This window comes from Bactrocera neohumeralis, chromosome 4, assembly GCF_024586455.1.
Source record: "Bactrocera neohumeralis isolate Rockhampton chromosome 4, APGP_CSIRO_Bneo_wtdbg2-racon-allhic-juicebox.fasta_v2, whole genome shotgun sequence".
Lineage (NCBI taxonomy): Eukaryota > Metazoa > Arthropoda > Insecta > Diptera > Tephritidae > Bactrocera > Bactrocera neohumeralis.
The window spans coordinates 13,198,448-13,223,414 of record NC_065921.1 but is presented as its reverse complement, the minus strand read 5'-3'; the positions used below and the strand labels follow the sequence as shown (position 1 = coordinate 13,223,414).

General features: G+C 33.2%; 1 protein-coding gene across 3 annotated transcripts in view; it reads right to left on the bottom strand.

The window, feature by feature from the left end:
- The window catches only part of LOC126756331 (uncharacterized), a 50,796-nt gene extending 26,701 nt beyond the window's left edge, over nucleotides 1-24,095 (bottom strand). Inside the window, exons 1-2 of one of the 3 annotated variants that reach the window (XM_050469311.1) lie at nucleotides 23,997-24,095; nucleotides 23,561-23,643 (exon numbers count right to left, since the gene is read on the bottom strand). The gene's annotated coding sequence lies outside the window, so the exon portion shown is untranslated. Of the gene's footprint in view, nucleotides 1-23,560; nucleotides 23,678-23,964 lie in introns of all 3 variants that reach the window. The other 2 variants (XM_050469310.1, XM_050469309.1) reach the window with 2 other exon arrangements.
- Between the last annotated feature and the right edge of the window lie 872 nt (nucleotides 24,096-24,967).

Here is a 24,967-nt window from a genome sequence, read left to right as displayed (position 1 = left end):
TACGAAACATCAAAATACAAGATAAAGATACGTAAATTTTCCAGCCGAGATAGGGTTAAGTATTCATGAAAGTCTATATACAAACAGCTTTGTTTACAGCTTTTTACTTTAAACCGTTGAAATATAGTATGACACATTAATATGCACAAATATGAGTACGTACGAAACAAAGGAACAGCAGCAGAAGCAAAAAATGTCTACTGTCAACACTGAGTCCACGTACATTGACATGAAAAGTCCACATCAAGTATTTATGCCGTCTCAAGTGATCGCCTAGGTATTTTGCTTATACGTGCAAAAATACAGTATTTCATCACATCTACACTTATACATAGTTAGATTGGAGCAAATGTGCTCATGTTAAATATCACAATTAATACAAAATATGGATACATATGTTGAAAATATATATATAACAGTATTAACTGGTATTTATTTACCTGATAGACCCCGTCAGATGTCAAATACCCCAGCGTGTCATGAGTAACATTGCTAAAGCTACCGCCTTTCACATTGCAATCGCTGAAAGCGCTGCAATATTTATTGTCTATGCACCTGATACGGATATTTTTTTACAAAAAGAGATAAATTTCCTTTTGCAAATCAATTTCCATGTACTTAAAAAAAATTTCCTTTGTTGCCAGCAAAACCCCCTCAAATAACTAATTTTATAGACAACGGTTAATTGAATTTCGGCACGTAACACTTGCAACTGACTTGCCACCTCGATGTATGTTTGTGTAGGTACACGTGTTTCTGGCAACTCGTCAGGGTTTCTAATAACTATTAAAATCGCAGTTTTGTTTTATTTTTTGCTGAAAACATTTTTATACACTTGCTATTTTGTTGTACGTGTTGTGCACACCGCACTCAAAACGCGCAGTAATTTGTTTTGAATGACAGGGATTTAATTAAATAACTTGACAACTCGAATATTGTTGCTAGTCACTATAGTAAGTCCTCCACTGTTTTCTGTGTTTATCATTTGTTTGTACTTCATTAAATTAGGCCCACCTAGTTATTGATATGTTTATGAGCGCCTATTATTGGTTTCATTTATTTATCTGCGTTCGTTTTGTTGTTTTTTTTATACCCTGAACAGGGTATATTAAGTTTGTCACGATGTTTGTAACACCCAGAAAGAAGCGTCGGAGACCCTATAAAGTATATATGTATATAAATGATCAGTATGTTGAGCTGAGTCGATTTAACCATGTCCGTCTGTATATATACGAACTAGTCCCTCAGTTTTTAAGATATCCTTTTGAAATTTTGCAAACGTCATTTTCTCTTCAAGAAGCTGCTCATTTGTCGGAACGGCCGATATCGGACCACTATAACATATAGCTACCATACAAACTGAACGATCGGAATCAAGTTCTTGTATGGAAAACTTTCACATTTGACAATGTATCTTCACCAAATTTGGTATAGATTATTTTCTAAGGCAACAATGTAATCTGCGAAAAAATTGTTCAGATCGGATTACTATAGCATATAGCTTCCATACAAAATGAACACATAGTTACTAAAAGAAATGCACCTGTGAAGGGTATATTAGCTTCGGTGCAGTCGAAGTTAACGTTTTTTCTTGTTTTTCATTTTTTTGGTGAAATTTGCCTACGACCCTTTGGAAGCGTTGATGTGTTTGATTGAGAGGTGCTTATGTGATTTGCATTTCTTTGCCGGCTGTTTGTGCTGATAACTTTTACAGTGATACTTTTTTCAAATATTTTTTAGTTAAAGAAATATGATGGGTTCGATACATACATACATACACATACATATGTACATATCATCCGGAAAATGTGGTTCACCCTGTTGAACATTTAGCTTTCGGATCGAAAATTTCGTTCATTGTTGAAAATTTCTCAACATTCCCGGCAAATAGTTTAAATGGGCTTTGAACTAGTATTCTATCTACAAATTTTATGAAAAAAAAAAAATATTTTGAAATATAAAATGCTTCAAAACAGTAAGTTTAAGTGTTAGTTAAAGAATTTGCACTTTTTTTGTTGGTTTTTTTACAAGACTTGATGTCCAATGGAAGGTGGGAGCTTTATGTTTTAATCCCGCTCTAAGCAGAAAGAGTTTAAGAAAAGGCTTGATTCCTTAAAATATATTCGGGCTTTTACAAATGAGTGCCGAGTAATAGCCGTCATTTAAAAAAATATTTCCTGTTACTAGTGAAGGGCCTGAATCCACGTTCTTCTGCATGCTCGCACAAGTCACCCCATTCTATCGGGAGATGTTTAAGTGCCTTCCAGATAAACCTATTAGTCATAAAGTTGTAAAATAAGTCTTTTTATGAGCCAAAAGCCATCGCGTCATTTTATTTATGTTCCAAGAGCAAGGGTAGAATACTAGAGGACTTTAGAAATTTCTGTCATTTCCGATTGGTTTTTTTTATAAGTATACTAAGGGATCCGGCCAGACGTTGCTGTGGTCTTCATTTTATACTATTATTCATATAAAAAACTAGTCAATACAGTGGAAATTTTATTTACCAATAAAGGCGAAAACGTTTTTGTCGGTAAAGGAATCCAAGGGATTGACTTGAAGTTTAATTTTAAATATGTTCATACAAATAAATTTTATTGGAAAAAATAACGAATTTAAGTCTGCTTTCTCAATGTCTGGTTACCAATCTTTCTGTCCAGTTTATAGAGTTTTCCGCTTAATAGACTGGACTTAATAAACATCAACAATGTGCATAGTTAATGGAGATGACCGCTTTATAGAGCGTCCATTTATAAGAGCTTTCACTCTATGGATTGCTTTTACTATCCTATCTTTTAAGTTGGTTCGAACTGGACACAGTGTGCTAAATTTTATTAAAATCGGTTCAGTGGTTTAGGCGTCCATCGCGGACAAACAACGTGACACGTGATTTTTATATATAAAGAAGAAGATTTAGCTAAACAAAGAGTAAGTTTAAGATCTACTTAAGTTTGGTTTTTATTACATTTCATATACTATAATTTATAATCGGTCAGTCTTATAGACGACACTTAAAGTTTATTGTAAAAGAGTCCAATGATTGTTTTCGTGATCTTCTATAAAAATGTTTTGCAAAATACTGCAGAAAATAGGTATTGAATTTGAGTCTCTTCAAAATTTTATTCTATTTTGGTAGGATTTTTGAATAAAGGCACTCAAAATTTTGAGGTTATGTTGTCTAAACATCCAACTTACAAGTTGTACTTACTTAAGTTACAAACTCTTTCTAAACGGCATAGAGAGCACCTCACCTCACAAAACCTGATTGATTGCTGTCAATTCGTTCCAATGATTAAAGTAACTAAAGGGATCAGTATGATAACTGATTTAACCGAAATTATTGGACCCAACAATAATACATAAAAACTGTGCAATAAAAATTAGTAGTACAAGAGTAGTTAAAAACATTTTCACTATTTTTCTGTTAATTGTAGTTAGTTATATCCAGAACATACTCCAAAGTAAACCGAATGAAATTACATGCAAATCATCCGAGTTATCGCTGAGTGTAATTTTATACCACCGATGAGCTACAAATATTCGTTTGACACTGCAATTTCGTTGGAAATGTTTTCAAAACAAAGCTATTCACTGCCCAGCGAGCGCTCATAACTTTAATGAGACGGTCAATCCAGTTAACTGTAACAGCTATATTACCTTATGTGGTATAAAATATACATACAAGTATAGGAGTGCATACATATACATAGGTGTGAGTGATGAGTATATAGCATATGTAGGCAACATAGTTGCACGGGCGTCTATGTATGTATTTACGCCAGTGTTGGAAATATGCGGCCGACAGCAACATGGTCAATTGACACAGCAATGCAAAGAATGAAAACGAAACGTTTGAGGGACGTTAATGGCGCCTTGACGTCAACACACATACTCGTAGGCATCAATACATATGGTACATTTGTATATAAAAACCGAGTGCGTACTTGTAACATAACTTGGCATACGCCGAGTTACTTTTTAAAACTCATTTAGGTGAGCAAACACATTTATCTTCTTCTACGCCTTTTATTTACTATTTTGCTTTTGTAACTTTATCACCTTTGTCGACAATTTCTTCATAAAATTTATGCTTGGCGATCTTACACTATCACAACAAATCATATGTGTACATATGTATGTCTACGATAGTGTTGAGCGTTATGTGGTGAAATTGTGAAATATTTATGGTGTGTTGGGGTTGCTCCGCTAGGTGAGTAACGCTGCTTTATTCGAGTGTGCGTGGTGTCATGTCGGCGGTTTGTTAATGAGATTTTTTTGTGTTCGTGACTGGGACAAAGTCAAAAGTGCCAATTTTATTGCGAGTTGTTATTGGTTTTGTTGTTCACTCAATTAAATGTCATTTTCCATGTCTTCGCGACAGCCAAGTCACTTCACTTTTGGTATCGATGACGTGACAGTATTGTTGTAGTTCCTATAGCTTGTAAGCGGCCACATGCGCATAAAATCACGCGTGAGTTCTTAACCCATGTGTGCTCATCACTTGATCGTTGCTCGCTTTCCGGCGGACATATGTACATATGTATGTATTTTGACTTTTATTGTTTTAATATAATTCATTAGCTGGATTTGTGTGCTAATAAAAATATTGGATTTTTCTTCGCCACTTCATTTACATAAATCAATTAGGGAAGTTTTTATTAACTTAATTGAGGAAATTTTTATTTTCCAAATCTTTTCTTCGAATATTTTGTTTTGTTAAATACTTGCGCTTGTTGCTTTTGGTTTGTGTTGTAATTTTCACGCGCCACGAAAGCGAAAGTGCATTTACTGCAGTGAGCATGTTTGGCAATAACAACAATAACCAACAATAACAATAGTTTAGAGCTCGAGTATTGAGTGCATGACATAAATAAATTATACGCCAATGCTTGGCTTAATCAGTCAGTCAACGGCGAAAGCAGAACGGATGTGCTTTAGTGGGGTGCGTCGGCTGACGCGCGCGCCGACGTTTGTCATCTATTTGACATTTATGGTTTTTCGGAATTTTAAATGCATTCTAAAAAGATTTTCGAGTATTATGATTTGCCATGTGACGCGGGTCTATGTACTCGTCCAAAGCGGCGGCATATGCGGGCACCACTTACATGCCACTATTTTATACATATGTGGCATATACATATGTTATGGGTTTTGTGGTTGTTGCAGCCAATTGACATTTGAAATTTTCTTAATGCACTTGAGTTGTCAGTAAGTAGCTCGAACAACGGCGCATTGCATGCGTCAATGCAATTTATGCCTCTTGATTGAATTATCATTTCAACTGTGGATATTGCTTTGTTTAGTTGGCAATCGAAAAAAGATATGGAGTGTGAACTCGTCAGTCTGAATGTGTGGTTTTTGTTTACAACAACTTGTTTATGGCTTGGAAATGAAAATTTGGGAAAAAATTGTGTAGTCGAAAAAGTCTTTTCGTATTTCTAATCAAACTTCAACTTATGTTTTTCACACAAAATCCCAATTTGGATAGACATTGGGACATTGTTATGTTATAGTGATCTGATCTGAACAATTTCTTCGGAGTTTGCTTCACTGCCCTAGGCAGCAACACATGTCGAATTTGGTGAAGATATCTCGTTAAATGAAAAAGTTTTACTTACAAGAACTTTATTCTGATCGATAAGTTTGTATGATAGCTACATATATGTATGCTAGAATAGTCCGATATCGGTGGTTTCAACAAAGTTGTAGCTTCTTGCGAAATTTCAGTTCGCTATCTAAAAAAACTGAGGACTTACTTCGAAGAAAGAAATCTAGCTCTACAGTCGCTTCATTGGCGTCATTTTTCATTTATTATTCAAAGTCGGTCCATAAAGTATTATATCATAAAGTATTAGACCATACATCAAAGTTTTTGTTTCGAGAAAATTTTTTAAAGATCATTATTGTTCAAGAAATCATTAACCTCAAGTACTCCATTGGTGTTCTAACACATAAAAATTCAGTCATTTCATATGCACTGAATTATTTCGATGGACCCAGTAGATCTATTTGAAAATCACTTGAAATCAATAAGTGAATAGTCCAAAATTACTGCTAGATGTAAGATATTTTTCTATCAGTATACTATTTTGCCAACTCTTTCAAACGACAGCAAGCCATCAATTTCACTGTTTCACAATTTGTTTACCACACAATAAATCGTTTGCGTGGATTTAGATAAAAAAGAAAATATCTACGACTCACTTTATTTATCGCAAATGAAAATCTCAAATCGAAAACTCAATAAATTTACATAAGTTATTAATGCTCATTGATTTATTTGATTAATCCCGGAATTTTTTTGACACAATCTACAACTACACAGCCACATATGCATATACTTATAACTGTGTGTGTGTGTGTTTGTGCATAATTCCCGTCTGTGAACTCCATAAAATACCAAATTGAATGCCAACATTTTCTGTGAATTGTTTTGCTTTGTTGGCAGCACAGTGTCACACAGTATGCCACAACAGCGTGTAGGCGCATACAAAAATGCATAATAAGTGCAGAGGCAGAGCGGAAAGCCACAAAACATGCCTTAAATCGTGTCTTTCTAGGTGAGAGCTTGTGGCGAGAAGAAAGGCGTGCTGTCATGCCTTTGACTTTGGCCATCGCACAAGCACCTATACATACATACATATGCACAACGGTGATCACTCACAAACTTTGTTGAAAAAAATATATATAATAGCTTGTGAGTTGGACGCAAATTCGTTTGAAGGTGTTGTAGGCATATACTTTACTGGCGCTGGCAGCGTAGAAAGTGTGTGACGTGCAACGGTGCGTTTGCATTTGCCACGCTGCAGAAATGCAATAAAAATTTATGCATACGAATCCGCTTACAGTAATGCAAATGAATAAATGAATGTACATATGTATATGTATTAGGGTGTGTCATGTCTAGGCAACTTTTTTTAAACCTAAAAGAAGCAAAATTGCCGCATTTGGGACAAAGAGCAACCTAAAGAGTTGCAAGAGCTGCCATTTTATCCAGAAAAAATGACGGTTTGCCGTAGTTTGTAGGACGGTGGAATCATCGGTCAGATCGTGTGATATCACACCGTTAGACTTTTTCCTCTGGTTTCATGTAAAGTCTAAAGTCTATGCAGACAATTCCGCTTCAATTCCGGCATTGGAGCAAAACATCAAGCGTGTCATTCGCCAGTTGTAAGCCTTAATGCTCCAACGCGCCATTGAAAATTGGACTAAAAGGATGGATAATCTGAGACGTAGTCGCTGCCATTCAAAAGAGATAATCTTCAAAAAATAAATGCTAAAGAATGTTCTTTCGAATGATTATAAACATTCTCCACACATTTGAAGTTTCTGTATTTTTTCTTTAAAAAAGAAGGAAACCTCGAATCAATCATTCATATCGAACTATTAGTTTCTATATCTTCAGAGTGGTTCTCTGTATGAGAAAATGTAACATAGTTGCAAAAAGCAAACAACAGACTTTTCTAAGTTTATTAGCATCTGTTTATTAACATTTAGGAAAAGTTCAAAATTTGAAAGAATTTTAGTTGCAAAAAGTTGACCAAAACTGACACACCCTAATATACGGATATACATGCGCGTAAAGTTAATGTGAAGTATGCATTTCTACAATCAGTCTTTTCCCTTTATGCTTGCCAAGAGATTTGCCTGCGAAAGCAGAGCAGAGTGTTATGTTTATTGACAAAAAATACATTATATGGAAACCCCTTAATTTGTTTGTTTCGCTAATTCAGACTTATTTGCCCGTCGTTAACGAAGTTTTTTAGAAAATAATATATTCATTTATTTTGTTTTTGATTTCTCAAACCTTGGCTTGCTCAACGGCAAATGTAATAATTTCTTTTTAAAATGCAACCATGTGCAAAAATATTTCCATCCTTGGATGACCATGAGGTCATTGCGATACTTAATTTCTTAGAGTTGGTTTATGGGCAAAAATTAAACGAAATCGTCATGCCAACAAGCATTTCAAAAATTTCTCAATTATTACTTGCTGTTGACCACCAGATTTGGTGGTCCTCAAAATTTTCTACAAAAATAACAAAGTGGTATATTACGTAGCCAACCAGTCTCTGCTCCATTAACTTAAGTTTTACTGTTGAAAACAGCTCTAGACCGTGATATCGTTGGAACACGTAACATTCTAATATCTGAGTTTACTTTGTTTCACTATCTTGGCTGCAAAAAATGATGGTTTACTTTGACCCCTCTCTTTTCAATGTTTTAGGTTTGTGACTGCGCTAAATATATGAATACCACTCATATTGAAAGAAAATTTGAGGTTTGGTTGTAAAGTGGTTATATATTGGTTATATATTGGTTATATTGGTTATGTATTGGTTATATATTGGTTATATCTGACAGCGGAAGTCAAAAATTTTATGCACATAACCAAATTTCAATTTGTTGATGATACTTTGTTTTGGAATTTGGGTGACGATTTGTAGATTTGATATACATATGCATGTATGTGTGTGTGCCTTTTTGAAATTCACAAGTGGATATTACCACTTAAGAGCAGATTTTATGATAGCAATAACAAGCTAAAGCTATATACATAAGTTATATCATACATTATATTACAACATTGGTATATAGAGCATATACATTTCTTATTAACTACCTTGACAAATCGGTATCAGTAACATTTTTCCAATTACAAATATTTGCCATAAATAAGCTGAACTTGAGATCTCAAATGCTTCACAAAACTAACAGCTCTTGATTGAAGGTGACTTTTATGGCAAAAATAAACAGTTCATTTATTGTAAATTTCAAGATCATTGCGCCTGCTCTGCTCAAGCGCTGTTGCATGCAGTCGAAGTCTTTGAAACAATGGTGAACGGCTGAGGCGGCACACCGAATTTAGACTTGTCAGGCGGTTTGTGCCACTCATGCGTATACTAGAACAATAGATTCACCTAAACGTACTTTATTCATATTAATTGCAATGCACGTAACGCTCAATTGAGCAACGGCAAAGCAGCTATACAATAAATTGCTTTAATTTCTGCTGAACGCCGGAAAGGCGCTTGCAACGGGCAATTAGTGTTTTCGAGAAAAATAAATAAAGTAATCCATATGCGCGCGCGTGTACGTATCTAAATGCATTGAAAATTCGTTAATTCAACGCGTTGCCATTTATGAAACATTTCGCATTTTTAATGATACTGAGGTGACGCAAACAATTTGCATTCGCCAAGCCAGCGAGGCAAACGAATTTATTAAGTGGAGTATTGGGAAAATACGTCATAAAGCTGCATAGCTATTAAAAACCTGGCATAATTACACACTTTAGCTGCTAACATTTTTTAGAATTTCTGTATGTGTCCGTGTATATTTGAATGTATGCATATATGTAGCATAAGCTAAAAAACCAGTTAATACTAAAAGTGCGTTTTCCAAAAATCCCAACAAGTCAAAATTAAACATAACTTCTAAAAATAACAACAACATAAACTGCATTCAATTCTCGCGTAAAAAGCATTTGCAAAAACAATTAACTCGCGCACAAATCGTTTTTCATAAGTAATGGTAATAGCGCGAATAAATAACGCGTTTGCGGCGAGCGCTTATTAAACGGCCAACGGTAAGCATTTACCTATAGCTGACGGCCATTGGCGTTCACTTCGTTGAAGGCAAAAAAAAAAAAACTAGTAAAAATGTATAACTTCAGCTGCACTGAAGTTTTAATACCCTGCACAAATAAAAATAATTTGATTTTGATCGTCCATTTTCTATGGCAGCTACATATATGCTATAGTGATTCGATTTGAACTATTTCTTCGGAGATTTGACTATTGCTTTAGACAATAAGCCATGCTGGATTTCGAGAAGATATCTCGTGAAATAAAAAAGTTTTACATACAAGTACTTGAGTTCGATCGTTCGTTTTGTATGGCAGCTATATGCTGTAGCGATCCGATCTGAACTATTTCTTCGGAGATTTGACTATTGCTTTAGACAATAACGCATGCTGGATTTCGAGAAGATATCTCGAGAAATGAAAAAGTTTTACATACAAGTACTTGAGTTCGATCGTTCGTTTTGTATGGCAGCTATACGCTGTAGCGATCCGATCTGAACTATTTCTTCGGAGATTTGACTATTGCCTTAGAAGAAGTATGCGAATTTCGAAAGATATCTCGTGAAATGGCAAAATTCATACATATACTTGGACCGAGATCGGCAGTTCCGACAAGTAAGCTGCTTTTTTGGGAAAAAGAACATGCCCAATATTTCAGATCAATAACTCAAAAATTGAGGGAGTGGTTCGCGGATAGTTGGCTAAATAAACTCAGCTCGTTGCCGTGATCATTTCCGACTGGATGCTGCAAAGTTCGTGACAAGCTTGTATACTCGGTACAGGGTATTAAGCTACAATAAAATGTTTGAAAAACAACAACACTTTAAGCGCTTTGCTTTCGGCTTGCAACTTAATGACATCATAAGTTCATATACATACATATTTAGATGTACCATATACATATATTTATGTAACATGCATGTATGTGTGCACATATACCCACACATCTGACTTTGGCATTAAATGTTTTTGCTAATCACTGAGTGCAGCACAAAAACTCGCTTAAGCCGTATTTTCCAAAGCGCTGTCGAAGCGCAACTTCAACCGAAAACTAAGCCAAAGCGTTAGCTTATTTATTTACTTTTTGCTATGCTTCTCTTTTGACATTTACTAAATTTTTCTGCAGAAAATTTAAACTTGATTTGCGCTACGTGCGCCGGCGTTTGACCAACCATCGACCAGAGTCAGAGGCGTGTCGGCAACATTGTCGACATACATATGTACATACATATGTTTTACTAATGTTTTCTTTTATATTTGCGATTCCGTTGAAGAATTGCTGTGCGCATAGCTATTTTTAGTGCGCTTGCGCAGATTTATGTGTGTCTTGGCTAAGCTGCAATACTTGCCTTTAAATATATATATATATGTATGTATGTGTGTGTGTGATGTTAGAAAAGTTGCGAGTGTTGACATTTGATGGTGTAAATAGTTTATAGACATGCTCTATAATTAACTTAAGCAAGTTTTTTTTGTTTAATTTTCATTAGCAGTGACATGAGTTAGAAATATTGATTACTGGTTAATATAAAAGTAATATCAGGTTACAGGTGCAGCGGTTTTTCCATTTTATATTTATGTGAATTAATATTATTATTTTTCTTTGATTTTCAATCAGTTGCTCCTCAATGCAACTCACGCCTTTTCATTATCTGGTTTTTCCTAGCGAGCACGAATTTTGAACCTGTACTTGTTTTAGATTTTCCAAATAAAATTGTTTTTACTATCTATTTCTTTGACGTCATACTGCGTTAAAATATCTTAAATTTTGTTTTCGTCGAAATGAAAAACATCTAACAACTGCTTCAACGCTATGACACATTCATCAAAAGTCACAACACGTTTATCCATTCCCACAGATAACGAGCGTAGATAAGATAAAAGTCGATAAAAAATGTAAGTTAGAAAAAGTACTAAAACAATAAGCAATCCAGCTCTAATATTCTATGCGGTGTTGTTTTAGAGACTGTAGAGCTTTTCTTTCACATTTAACAAGTAGTCTGATAACTTATGCCTATTTTCATGACTTCTTTGGAGTAGTGGTTTTTTATAGGAAAATAAAAATGAATTATCTTGAATATTTAGAGAGTTTTTGTTTACATATTGAAAATTTAATTATTATTATTTTAATTTTATTATTAATTAAATAAAAAAAAAAAAAAAAATATTTGATAAAATTTAATACTTTATTACTATTATTATTGTCACTCGAAGTTAAAACCTCAAAAAAAATGATGGTGGGTGCCCGGGTGATTTTGGCTCTTGATGTTATCTGAAATCAAATATTCTTGATTATTCTTAATCTATATCGGAACTAATGAAGTTAAATTTCATGGGTAAATAACAAAATGGCGCACTTTGAAAAAAAGTCCTTTTATTTTAGCAAAGAAAGGGTTGTAAAATAAAAAGTTAGGGGTGAAAAAAATTCTCGTTAGTAACGACGAGAACTATAAGTGTATAGAACAGCCTGTTAAAATTTGAAAGCAATCGGTTGAGTAGAAAAAAAGTTAGACCCCAGGCCGACGCGCTTAAAGTTCAACAACTCGTTATACTTAACTCCCGGAATATTTCGAATTTCTGTCTGAAATTTTCACAGTATATTCTCAAGATATTGTACTTTCAAATTAAGCAAAAAAAAAATTTTCGATTTTTCGAACCCAAGTTACCAGACAACTACCTTAAAACAAAATAGCCGTTAATTTCGGCTGCATCGAAGCTATAATACCCTTCAGCGATGCATTTCTTATGTATATATGGGTATAAAGAGGTCTTTTCTCGATTTTGTTTAGGCAGTTTGTATGGCATATAATCTGAAATTTTTTTGAGAGACCTAGATAATTATCTGTGCCAGATATCTTGTAAAACAAAAAGTTTTCCATACAAGATTTAATTTTGATCGATCAGTTTGTGTGACAGCTGTATGCTATAGTGATCAGATATCGATGGTTCCGATAAATGAGCGGCTTCTTAGAGAGACCAAGATATGTAAAAAATTTCAGATGGATAACTCTAAAACTCGCGTGCATTCAGGTAGACATGCTTGGCTAAATCGACTCAGCTCCTTAAGTTGATCATTTATGCTTGACAGAGTTTCCTTCTTTGCGTTGAAAACTTATAATTATAATGCAGTTACTAAAACTATAAAAAAAATATTATAAAACGGTTATAACGGATCCATTTCAAAACTCATAAACTTGACAACTCTGTCAGCGCATGTATTCTAGTACCGTTTAGAGGTTTGATAACTACTAACTACGTAAACTGTTTTCCAATTTTGTGGCTAATATTTATTAGCATATTCTGCAGACATATTTTTTCATTAAAAATATATTTATTACCATTTTATTGACCATAAATACGGCACTCGTGTTTTATAATGACTATTTAATATGCATTTTTCAAATTTCAAAAACGTTCACGTGGTCCATTTTATTCATTTACGCTACCGCAGCGCAATAAAAATGCATTTTTTATCACCTCCTGGAGCCAATATCGTCAGCAGTCTTTAGAAAGCCAATTCAAAAGAGGAAATTAAAAAAATATGGCATCCAAGCGATTGAACGGTTTGAAATATTCAAATTATAAAGCGCTCGTTTGCAGCCAAACACTGTGATAGAGTTGTGACATAAGAGGGTTTGTATAAGCGAATTTAAACGAGTGATTTGTCTATAGATTTGTGTACGTACATAAATATGGTGTGCATACGAACATGCAATTCAGATAATTTCAATATAATAATTATAAATAATACTTTTTTGCCCAAGAGCTAAGTGATCAGGACTTTGCTCTTCAGAAATTTTGTGCTCTAAGTTAAAATTTGTCTTCAGATCGAGATAATATTTTTCTGAAGAAAAAATCTGGCAAATTTGTGCTTGAAGTTGAAACCTGTTAATAAAAATGACTTGAGTTTTCTAACTTTTTTTTCGAAAAAATAATAATAATTTGATACACACTTTTGCCAGATATTTTCAAATCTTCAGCTTCTGCGGTGTCCATTTTTAAACCTCTTCCGGAAAGTTGATAGGTTTTCATGAGCAAACAGCTCTTTTTAGTCGAAAAAAGTCTGTACAGCGTCAAAAATGTAGCCATATAATAAGTTTTGGGTTCCATTGACTTTCGAAAATGTGGTCCAAGAGGATTATTTCTTCACACTATAATAGTTTTATGATGATTGGAACTTTGCAGAAACTATAGTTTGTTGTAGCTACAAAAAAGCACGTTTCATAGTGATTCCTCTCTCTGGCCGAAATGCCATTTGTAGCAGCGTTTTCAAGAAAAATTGTCCTCTGTCGTCAAGACTGTCGTATCTATGTGATGAAAAAGAACCCGGCTTCATATTCGACATTGAAATTCTTTTTGATTATTGCGCCTAAACATGGTGGGGCAATAGCAATAATAAAAAAATTAGAAAAAAGTTATCCCACTGCAAACTCAACATCAAACTCATTTCTCACATTCTCAGAATTCTTCAGGCTCGTTTTTGCCATCTATAAATGCCGAGTCTGTACCGAGATGATGATGCTTCATCAGAGAACTTTATTTTTATGTGAAAATTCACAGCAGCAAATAACTGTCAATGTCAAAATAAGATATGACAAAAACACCATTAGGACCACCCTGCTGTTGGTGAGTATGTACATACTTATGTATGTATGTATGTATGCCGCCGATAGCCGAACACTTCAAAGTGGTCAAACGCGCTTTTCAGCATCATTTTTTCACCACATACTATACTTCAATCGCATTTTTATTTGCGACTAACAAATATTTCCAATAGAATTGTGCAAACGCTCAACATACGACTGCCAACTATTATTGAAATAAAAAAACAAAAATAACAACAACAACAGATGCTCTTTGCTTGCGTGCATTCAAGCGGCAAAGTGTTTGCTAAAATTGATGATCTGCCAAAGATAATGAAGTAGATAATGATGCTGGGGACGACGTAGACGCAGACGTAGACGACAATGGAGGCGACAACAATGATGATGTTTAGTTAAAGTCATTACAGTTAGACTGTGCGATGTTGGAGCATCAACAGCGATAGCAAGTCAAACTCGCTTTGGGCCAGCAGCAGATGGCTGTGATTCTACCAACTCCATATATGTACATACATATGTATATAAGTGCGTGTATGTATTAAATTTATGTTTGTATGTGTATGTTTTCAATTTATGCATGTATTAAATTTATGCATGTAGTATGTGTGTATTGAGCCTGCATGATTTTCCAATGTGCCTGCTTGTGACTTGTTCATTTGCTAAACTTGCTATTAAAGCTTAGCTGTATTGTTATACTAATGTATAGTATTTTGTTGTTATTGTTGTTGGCAGTTCACACACTGCTCACTTTGCTGGACATGTGAGTCGCTCAAACGAGTCAGTTGACTCTTGTGTAAATTTAATGAAGCTGCCATACGATACTTTTGCTGTGCCTACGTATTTGCATATACATTTGCATATATGTATGTATTTATGCTTATTTATATGTATACATACACACATAGCTATCTATAAGTTAGAAAAGTTATATTTGTCGTACATATAAAACTAAACAATATGGGTATTTTTTCTTAATAGTTTAGTAAACTTATCTAAAGTGCGATCGGTGATCATGACTTGATCTTCTCGTTATTTACAATTCAAATTCAATAAGCGATATTTAGAGAAATGTAAACAATAATAATTTAATGAAGAAAATAAATATATTCGTATGTTAGTTCATAAATATCATTAAAAACAAGATTTACGAAAAATTATTGAGACACTTTTCTAACCTTGAATCAAACAAATTTTCTTTCAAGAAATTTTCACATTTTTTTTAAATACTTAGTATGATCAGAAAAAATGTTTCATTATAATCTATGAAGAAAAGACAAAGGGAAAAGAAAAAAATTAACTTCGACTGCACCGAAGCTCCAACAACCTGTACAGTTTCATTTCCTATATCATTAAATAGTATAAAATGATCTTTATATTTATTATGATTGGTCACTTTGTATGACAGCTATATGCTATAGTGTTCCGATGTGTATAATATGCTCGAAGATTATACAGTTATCTTGGGCGATAATCTATGCCAAATTTCTTGTTGATATTTTGACGATTAAAAAAGTTTTTCTAACAAGTACTTTTTTTGGGTCGATCAGTTTATATGATAAGAAGAAGGAGAAGAAGAAGTTTTTATGACAGTTATATACTATAGAAGTCCGCTATGAACTAATATGTTCGAAGATTATAAGATATGCCAAGTTTCCTAATGATATTTTTTCAAATAAAAAAGTTAACCGTGCAAGAACTTGATTGGGCCGATCAGTTTGTATAGTAACTATATGCTATAGTCGTCCTATATCTATGGTTCCGAAAAATGGGCAGGTTATTGAGAAGAAAATTACGTGCACAAAATTTTAGATCGATATCTGAGACATACAGACTGACGAATAGATGCACGTGGCTAAGTCGACTCAGATCTTCATATATGTATATACTTTATAGGGTATCCGACGTTTCCTTCAAGGGTGTTACATACTTCCTAGCAAACTTAACAGACAGTCTTCTGGGTATAAATGTTTCATAATCGCAAATTCACCAATAGCATAAATTAGCTTTATTAGTTTATATACCATATAGTCTAAAAAGTTCTAAAAACTAATAGAATATAATTTTCAGTATAATTTGCAAATAAATAACATTTTGAGGGATCTTTAACAATCTTTTCAGCAACGGAGAGGCCCAAAACTGGTATCGTTTTAAGGAAAAACAAATCTTATCTCGCAAATTTTTGGTTTTATTGTATTTTTCATGGCTTTTAGGCTGGGTATTATTCTGTTATGTACCTCCAAAAGTAGCAAAACGTTGTTAAACAACAATAACAATATTGAAACTATTTTGTTCACTTTATATAATAATATAATAAGTTCCCAACCAGCTTATAATATTTTTAATTATTTCTATTTTTGCTATCAATTACTTTGAAAACGCATTTGGAGCTAAAAATTTTTAGCAATTTCAAGAGTGAATTTGTTTTTGTTATCTTTTTCCAGTCTTTATTTTTTAAGCATTTTTTTTTTGTATGTCGGCATGGTGAAAATGAGTCACACATTGTAGACGTTAGCTGTCAGAGCCATATTTAGCGATACCGGTTTTGTTTTGTATTTACAAACAAAAGTAAGCAAATATAAATAAATCAAATCGAATAAATCTGGCAAGTAATTTATTTAATTGAACGATTTATAATAAAAAATTAATGGAATTAAAATACAACAATTTAATTGATTTAATCGGTTGAAGCATTTTATTTTTATATGAAATTTATTAATAAATTAACTAAAAAGTTGAACGAAATTAGAAAATAAATTAAATTAAAAATTTAAAAAAATATAAAAATAAAAACAAAAAAAAAAATTTTCAAAGTTGAAAATAAAATTAATAAAAAGTTAGAATAATTTTTTAGTATAGTTTCCTCTAAGTAGAAAACAAATAAAATTAAATATTACAAAAAATTTTAACAAAGTAGAAACTAAAATTTATAAAAATTAGAAAACCATTTTTTTAGAATAATTTTTGTTTTAGTTTTATAATACATATATATATGTATAAATATATAGTAATTATGAATCAATGCTAACATTGCTGAAACTGAATTTTATTAATTTATTTTGAATAAAACAAATAAAAAAAGAATATTATATAATATTTCTTTAACCAATTTATTCCTTCAAATATCTTTTTCCCGTACCTTCCTTTGACACTGCATTCGGAAACTGATATGACTTAATGCTATATATAGTACATAAATATCTGTATATATGTAGGTATATATACATATTTGTATCTGTAAATCAAGGCATTTTGTTTGTGCGTCTGAGCATTTCCAGTAACACATTATGATTCCTTTGACGGGAATGTTTTGTGTGGGCCGCCAACTGCATGCTGCTGCAGCTGCAATTTTCGGAACATAGCACCACAAACAAACATAAGCAAAAAATTATTTATGCATTAACCAAATAAAAAACTGGTTTTGCGAGAAATTTCGTTTGCATGCTTGTAAGAGAGTAGCTTGACAGTCCCTAAACGTCAGCCCAGAAAATTCAAACATTTTGGAAAGATAAAAGTCGTCTCTCTACTGCTTAAAAGCTAAAATTACAAACTAGAACTTAGTACAAACAAGGTCTGCATAGATTTCTTGACTTAAAATTGCTGTTTGCTTGGGTCTACCTATCTTCTTACGTATATACATACATAAGTACATATTTTATACTACGCATGCGTATGTAAAAACCGTTCATTCGCTGCCTGAGGTGAATATTTAAAACGGTCCGTTCTGACTTGTTGCTTATTTTTGGTCTTTTCTCTTCTGCATCAGCAGTTACACCGCGTGATGAAAGTACGAGCTCAGCATATTTGCTCGCTTAGCAATCGAGGCACGCACACAGACATACTATGTGACTATATGTAGGTGTGTGGTGAATTGCTTTCGTGTGCAACCGTGCGCCTGCGTAAAATGTGCTACGCTTGCAATTTTACTGATTGTCTCGCATTGCAATGCGTTTTTCTTATGGGCACACAGCTGCTGGCATACATAGAAAAAAATGTGTAAATACGCGCATTGCACGAGTTGAGTACCTTCGTACCTCAGCTCTCACGTTGGCCTGTCCGATTTGCAAATGTGTGTCCCTCATTTCCTCAAGCCGCTTCCAACTGCGCAATAGGTAGGTAAAAGACGGCAGATCGGTTCATACATACAAACATATTTGTATATGTGTATATGTATGTATGTGTATAGGTATACTTGTGTAGTAGGTATGCTAAATATATCTATTTAGGACCGGCTTTTGCCAGACTCGTACTGCAAGTATTTATAGTTCCACTTATTCTTATCTTTCGCATTTCATACACTACAAAGGTATTTGCGGAAATCTTTCTGTATGTACATACATACATACATACATACATACTACATATGTAGCGGTATGCGCCTACACTGTTGGACTTTTGCTTGCAGCTGTTTTCCAACGCTTTGCTACCAGTTTTACCATCAGCAAGGTATTTATTTGTTTACTTCATTGTCGTTGGTGTCTAGTCGCGTTATTCCCTAGTTTTACACACCTACATATACCTGCATATGTGTTGGTGCACATATGCATGTATGTTGCTGTGTTTTTTCTTATTTATATTTCAAATTCTTGCCGATAAGGAACCGTTAACCTTTCACTCCGCGCTTGCGCCATCAGAAATTTCCATCCCACCGATTGTTTGCCATATGTGCCATGAATTTATACATACATACATACATACATACATGTATATGTCTTGTATTATCTGTATGCGATCGTAAGTACGTCTGGCTTATGGCTAATCTCCCTACTAATCTGCACCGCTAGTCGCGGTACTAAAATTCTTTTGATTCCAAAAAGTAATAAAGTCATTGTTTACATAATAAGCGGTGGCTTAATGAAGTCATTATTTTTTGTCATAAACAAAAAATTTGAAGAAATCACGACACTTGAACTTGTGCCGGCTAAATAAATTTTATTATTTGAAGATAAGGCATAGGAAGTCTACGTATGCAACAATATGTGTGTTTGTTGGGCAATCAATGCCACTTATCCAACGTTTTCTTCATACAAGAATTTTTTTATTAAAATAAATTACTATTTTTATATAAAATAGCTGAGTGGCTTGTTGATTGTCTCAAAAAACGCATAAATTTAAATTATTACTCCTCAGAGTATAAAACATATAAATTTGAAAAATTTTATGCGAAAAACTGTCTCATATTTTTTTTTTGAAATAGTGCTCTGGAGAATTCCAGAGTATTGTACTATTAATACCATATGTATATATTTAAAATTTTTGTACACAAACAAATATTTAAAAAATGAATCCAAACAAAGCAATTTAAATTGTTTTCAAGCTTATACTGATCTTTTCCGAGGCTTAGCTTTGATTTACCCAAAGTTCTTAATTCATAATTATTGAATATTGAATTATGAATTTAATTGGTTTATAAATAAACAAATTAAAATGTTGTCTAAATTCAATTCTGCAAATAAATTTTTGCAATAAAATAAATATTGGCATTTAAAAGAATATTTTTTTTTTCAAGTTTGTTCGTTTATTCTTGTTTATTGTTACTTTTAAATATATACGAAATTAACATAGGCCTTAAATTCAGACGTAAGATGTACATATGTATGTATGTGTTATATGTAAGTCGCTAATATTTTTCAGTTTTGAAAACTGTAAATTGACCGTATTCGCAGTGCCAAAAATATAAACTTTACGAGGTGTGTTCAAGAAATAACGGTATTTTTTTGTTAAACAAAAAAAGTATTTATATACATTTATTTATTTCCACTTTAATTTTGTCGCCTTTAATATAGTTCCCATTCGATATTATGCACTTATGCCAGCGCTTCTACGAATAGTCGAAACGGTCCTCAAACTCAATATTTGGGAAAGTCTTCAGCTCTTTCAGTGATTTTCATCTGTCTTGTTAAATGATAAGCCCTTTAAGGTTCTCTTCATTTTTGGAAATAGGTAAAAGTCGCACGGCGCAATGTGTTGGAGGCTGGGGCATTGTTACAGTATTGTTTTTGACCAAGAGTTCACGAACACCATTATTATCATTTCTTTTAACAAACGAAAATCGCCAAACTCATAAAAATATGTCTAATCTTATTGCCTGCTACAGACAAAGTAAGCAATTACCAAAGCTGAAAATTGTTTCTTAATTAGGGACATGTTCCATGGTTGCCTTTTATATTTCGGGATTTGGCAACACTAGTGTTGCAATCTGGAAATTCACAATTGTATCGTAACGTTTAACATTTTTGATGTTGTACATACTCAGAACGTTTTGACAAAGCGCTCTTTGTGTTGTTTACAGTAACTTAAAATATTCTTTTAGACCAAAAAAGTGGAATTGAATATAATGAGTGGAATTTTCGCGGGATTATTTACAACTTTTGATGTTGATTAACTCATCAAGAGTGCTATAGATGAACTTAATTCAAGTTTTGACGATGAAGTTCCATCAAGGACCAATGTTTATCGATGGTATGGTTCAATTGAGGTCGTAGATCACTCAAGTATGAATTTCAGGAAGATCGTCCAAAATCATTTGAACTTAATTAAATTTTGGCTATGAAGCTCTATCAAAGACCAGTTTTCATCGATGGTATGAGGAATTCAATACTGTTCGTTATTGATATTGGAAGATGAGCATTAGTGGGACTACCATACATTCAGTATTGCATGAACATTTTACTGTAAAAAAACATTGTTTCGCCTTGGATCCCACACAATTTGTCAATCGCTCAAAAAGAGGCTCGTGTAGATTGGTCGAGTTATACATATGTTAATATTCCCTTAAATTAATAATAGTATGGTGTACTGAAAAAATATATTCAAAATATTGATGCTATTTGCAGAAGAAACATATGGCAACGTTTTAACTTGATTGAATTTTGAACATTTTTATCCGATAAGTATTAAATTTAGTTTCTATATGATAAAAACTGTTCGAAAAGTGATTTTAGTAAGTAGTATTTTCTTCATTTCTCTTCTTTAATGTTGCTTTAAATTTACTGGGAGTAGTTTCTTAAAACAAATTTGATCAACTTAAAAGCTGTTCTAAGTGCTTTCAGATATACTGTGTTTTACTTATCGCAGCTAAACCACAAGCCTCTAAGCAATGAAACATTTTTATCAAATTTTAGTGGAACTTTTGGGTGTTTGATTTACAGTATATCAACAAGGGGTCTCATGAAGTCAGTAGTTTATAAAATCACGAAATTTTTATAATTAAAAAAACCTTGTAAGTTAGGCTTCTGTTAAACTATCTTCCATTAAAAATTTTGTATATATTATTTGGACTGTAATTCGGTTATGGTTAGACTGTAATAGTATTCAAAAAGTATTTTTAAAAATGTAAAGTCATATACTATAAATAAAATAGATATACTTGAATATTAAGTTCTTAATACGCGATTTGTACTTATAGTTGATTGATACCTCTCTCCATTCGAAATACTAGCTGTTCTCTAAACATGTTTCACATGTTCAAAACATTTCACCAGTTTAGCAAAACCGCAAAGTTTATTACCCAGCTTAATTGATGTATACTTTAAGCAAATTTCTCTGGTAAATGTAAATTTTATGCCATAATAATTATTAATATATTGTAGTTGAAAGCTTGTTGCATTAATTTTACATTTTATTATATACTTTTACATCATGAATTTTCATTAGAAATTAATATTTTTAATAGAACGCAATATATTCTGAAATATCCATTTTATTATAATAGTGAAAGGTGTTTCACAATTCACGATAATTGCTTCTGAGAAATGAATGAAGTAGACCTTAACCCTCGTAACTGAATGATTATTTTTATCACGCGGAGAAACTACAAAGTATGCGTAGATTTTTTTTTTTTTGCTCAGTAAAATACTTTAGAGTGGAAAGTAGTACATAATAAATGAATAAAATATTTTTCAGATTGCATCATATTCAGAATATCATGCTAGCAATATCGGAGAAAAAATCGTTGTATAATTTTTTTTTTCAAACAGTGAAAAACATTTTTTTATTATTTTTTCCATACATTGAGAAAAATCGTTATATTATATGCATTTTTTTCATACACTCAGAAAAATTGTTTTAAAATTAATATTTACTATTCATACAGTGAGAAAAATTTTTATATCATCAATAGTCCTTATGCATACAGCGAATGAAGTCATCAAATTTTAGTGATTTGGTTTCGAGTTAGTAGAATATTTAATTCGTAATTGCCATTTCTTTATTGCTCAAACTCAAACTTTGTTTCGGCACCTTTCGCGATGGCTTACAACATCCCAACTCTATCATAAAACTCAAAACTGTTCCTGTAACGCTTGACGCTTCGCTTGTGTAGTGGGGCAGCGTAAACACCTTTAGCAAATATCGCTAATAACGAGCTTAATATTGACTTAATATTGCATTAATAAGCTATTGAAACAGTTGCGTTATTAAATTTGGTTTTGTAACAAAAAAATTGCGACTTAAAACTTTCAAATGCGTTGCCTTGCGCCCACATGTGGCAAGCTGAGAGCACATGTACGCTCGTAAAATGCAGTTAGCAGTGGAAAGAATACAATAATGTTGACAACTACTAAATACAGCCGCATTATTTTACTTGTGTGTGTGATGAAATGGTGAAGGTGGGCTGAGGTGGTTCAACGTGAGGGCGGAAGCGCCAGTCAGTTGTATGTGAAAGCGTTAAAGGTAGAGTTCTATTTTGAGATATCGCCATGTCGCCAGCGACAGCGATCACTGCACACGACTGGAAAAAACGGTAACAAACGAGCGGCCAAAGCAAAATGACGGCAAACAAAGGTAGCGACAAAAGCGAACGAGCAGGGAAAAACGTAATATGAAAGATAAAAAAATAATGAAAATGATGAAAATAAAACGGAAGAATATGTACAAAGAGTTGTGCGGCGGTGAAAAGGAGCGTAGTAAGTAGTTTATGGCAGTAGGCAAAATGCTGTGGTGGTAGTGATTTGTCATACCAATCTGCTGAGCAAAGTGGTAGGAAACGTGTTAAACGCGCTGGTATGATGCTAGAGTGAGTTAACACTATCCGTTTGCTCTACGGAGCTGATGACATGTCGCGCTGCTCTATCATCAGACCATCTACCAACTAACTAACCAACCAAACAGTCAGCCAGCCAGCCAACTCGCTTAACGACGACAACGACGACGATTTTATGACTTTTTATTTTATGGGTAGTTATTTATTATATTTTTTATTTTACGTAAAAAACAATGCACGTACATATGTATGTACATATGTGGGCAGGTAGTTAGGTACTCGTTCATCGAGTTTAACTCAATTATATCATCAAATTGGAGCGTAAGTACGTGCATATATATGGGCAGTAATGTGTGCAAATGATTCTTAATTATTCTAAGAAACGTAACTCACCTTGAAATATATATTCGCTGCTACGTTGAGTAGTTAGATATATCCTTTGATATTTGTCTGATTATAATCCACAAATGTTTTCTCTGAAAATGCAAGCACAATAAAGGTACAGAAAACCTGTTACCGTTAACAGCAAAACAACAACAAAAAGCGACTTTGAGAGAAAAAATCACCACAAAGATCAAATGAATTTGTAGCTCAACTTTCTCGCAGTTATGCACTTAAAAAACAACTCTACTTTCAAAACTGTTTTTGAAAATCTTCAACAATATTTTCATTGAAATTTCAAACAATTGCAAAAAAAAATCACAAATAAATCATCACTGTTTTATATGCTTCAGTTCGTTATTGTAATGCGTATATATATTATTTGCACCTATGTACATCTGTATGTATGTATGTACCTATTGCTTTGTAATTGAATTTGCTTTTTTACCGATTTGTCTTTCGCAAGCCGCTGTACGTTTTTAGACACGTTTTTAACACCTGTTGGTGCTCGATACAACTGAACGCTCTGGAAATTGAAACTCAGCTAATAACCAACTGGCGAACGTCTGCAGTCCGATTGCCGAGCGCATAGCGGCGTCTAACCAAGTGTGGTGAGTTGACGCACACACATTCAGGCCGCTTGTGCTTGTGTGTTGCTGTTTGTTGTCTCACTGGAAGCGCGCACAGATAAGCACTAATACAGTTGCGCTTGTTTGACTAGGCACACAGATACATGCTGTTGGTTTTGTGTGCGTGTGTGCGCGCTGCAGATGCGCTTGTCGGTGCAGTTGGAGAAAAACGCCCACAAATTTCGTGGAATTGTGTGCGCGTTTGGTGGTTTTTCGTATGCGTGGAGATATTTCGGAGTTGTTAATACAGTGGCTGCAAAATGTAGTACTTTTAACAGTTTGGTTGACAATTGCATGTTTAGATACATTTGTTGATTTCGAATGAAATATTTTAATTTTCCATGATTTTTACTTGGAAGTATTTTAGGTTTAAATAAAATATTTTAATTTATTTTAGGTTTATGCGCATAATTCTATGTTTTGTTTAAGTTTTATTATATTTGATTTGAAAATTAGCTTTAATATTAACTTTTTTTTATTAAATTCGTTTTCCTTTTAATTTTTAATGTTTTATTTTTCAGAATGCGGATAAAACTGAATCCTGTACTTTACATTTTACATACATGAAACTCAAGTAAGTTTTTAAACATATGCATATACCACGATTTAAAAATTTACAATGTGCTTTGATTTTGCCTTATTTTTCTTTTGTATAAATTATAAATATTATATACAATTTTTCTTACAAAAATATTTGCTGGCTTATTTCCCAAACCAGTATTTTTCCTAGCATTTCAGCTTAATGCACATGCGTGTGACGATTTTCAATTATGTGCGCCTAAAATTATGC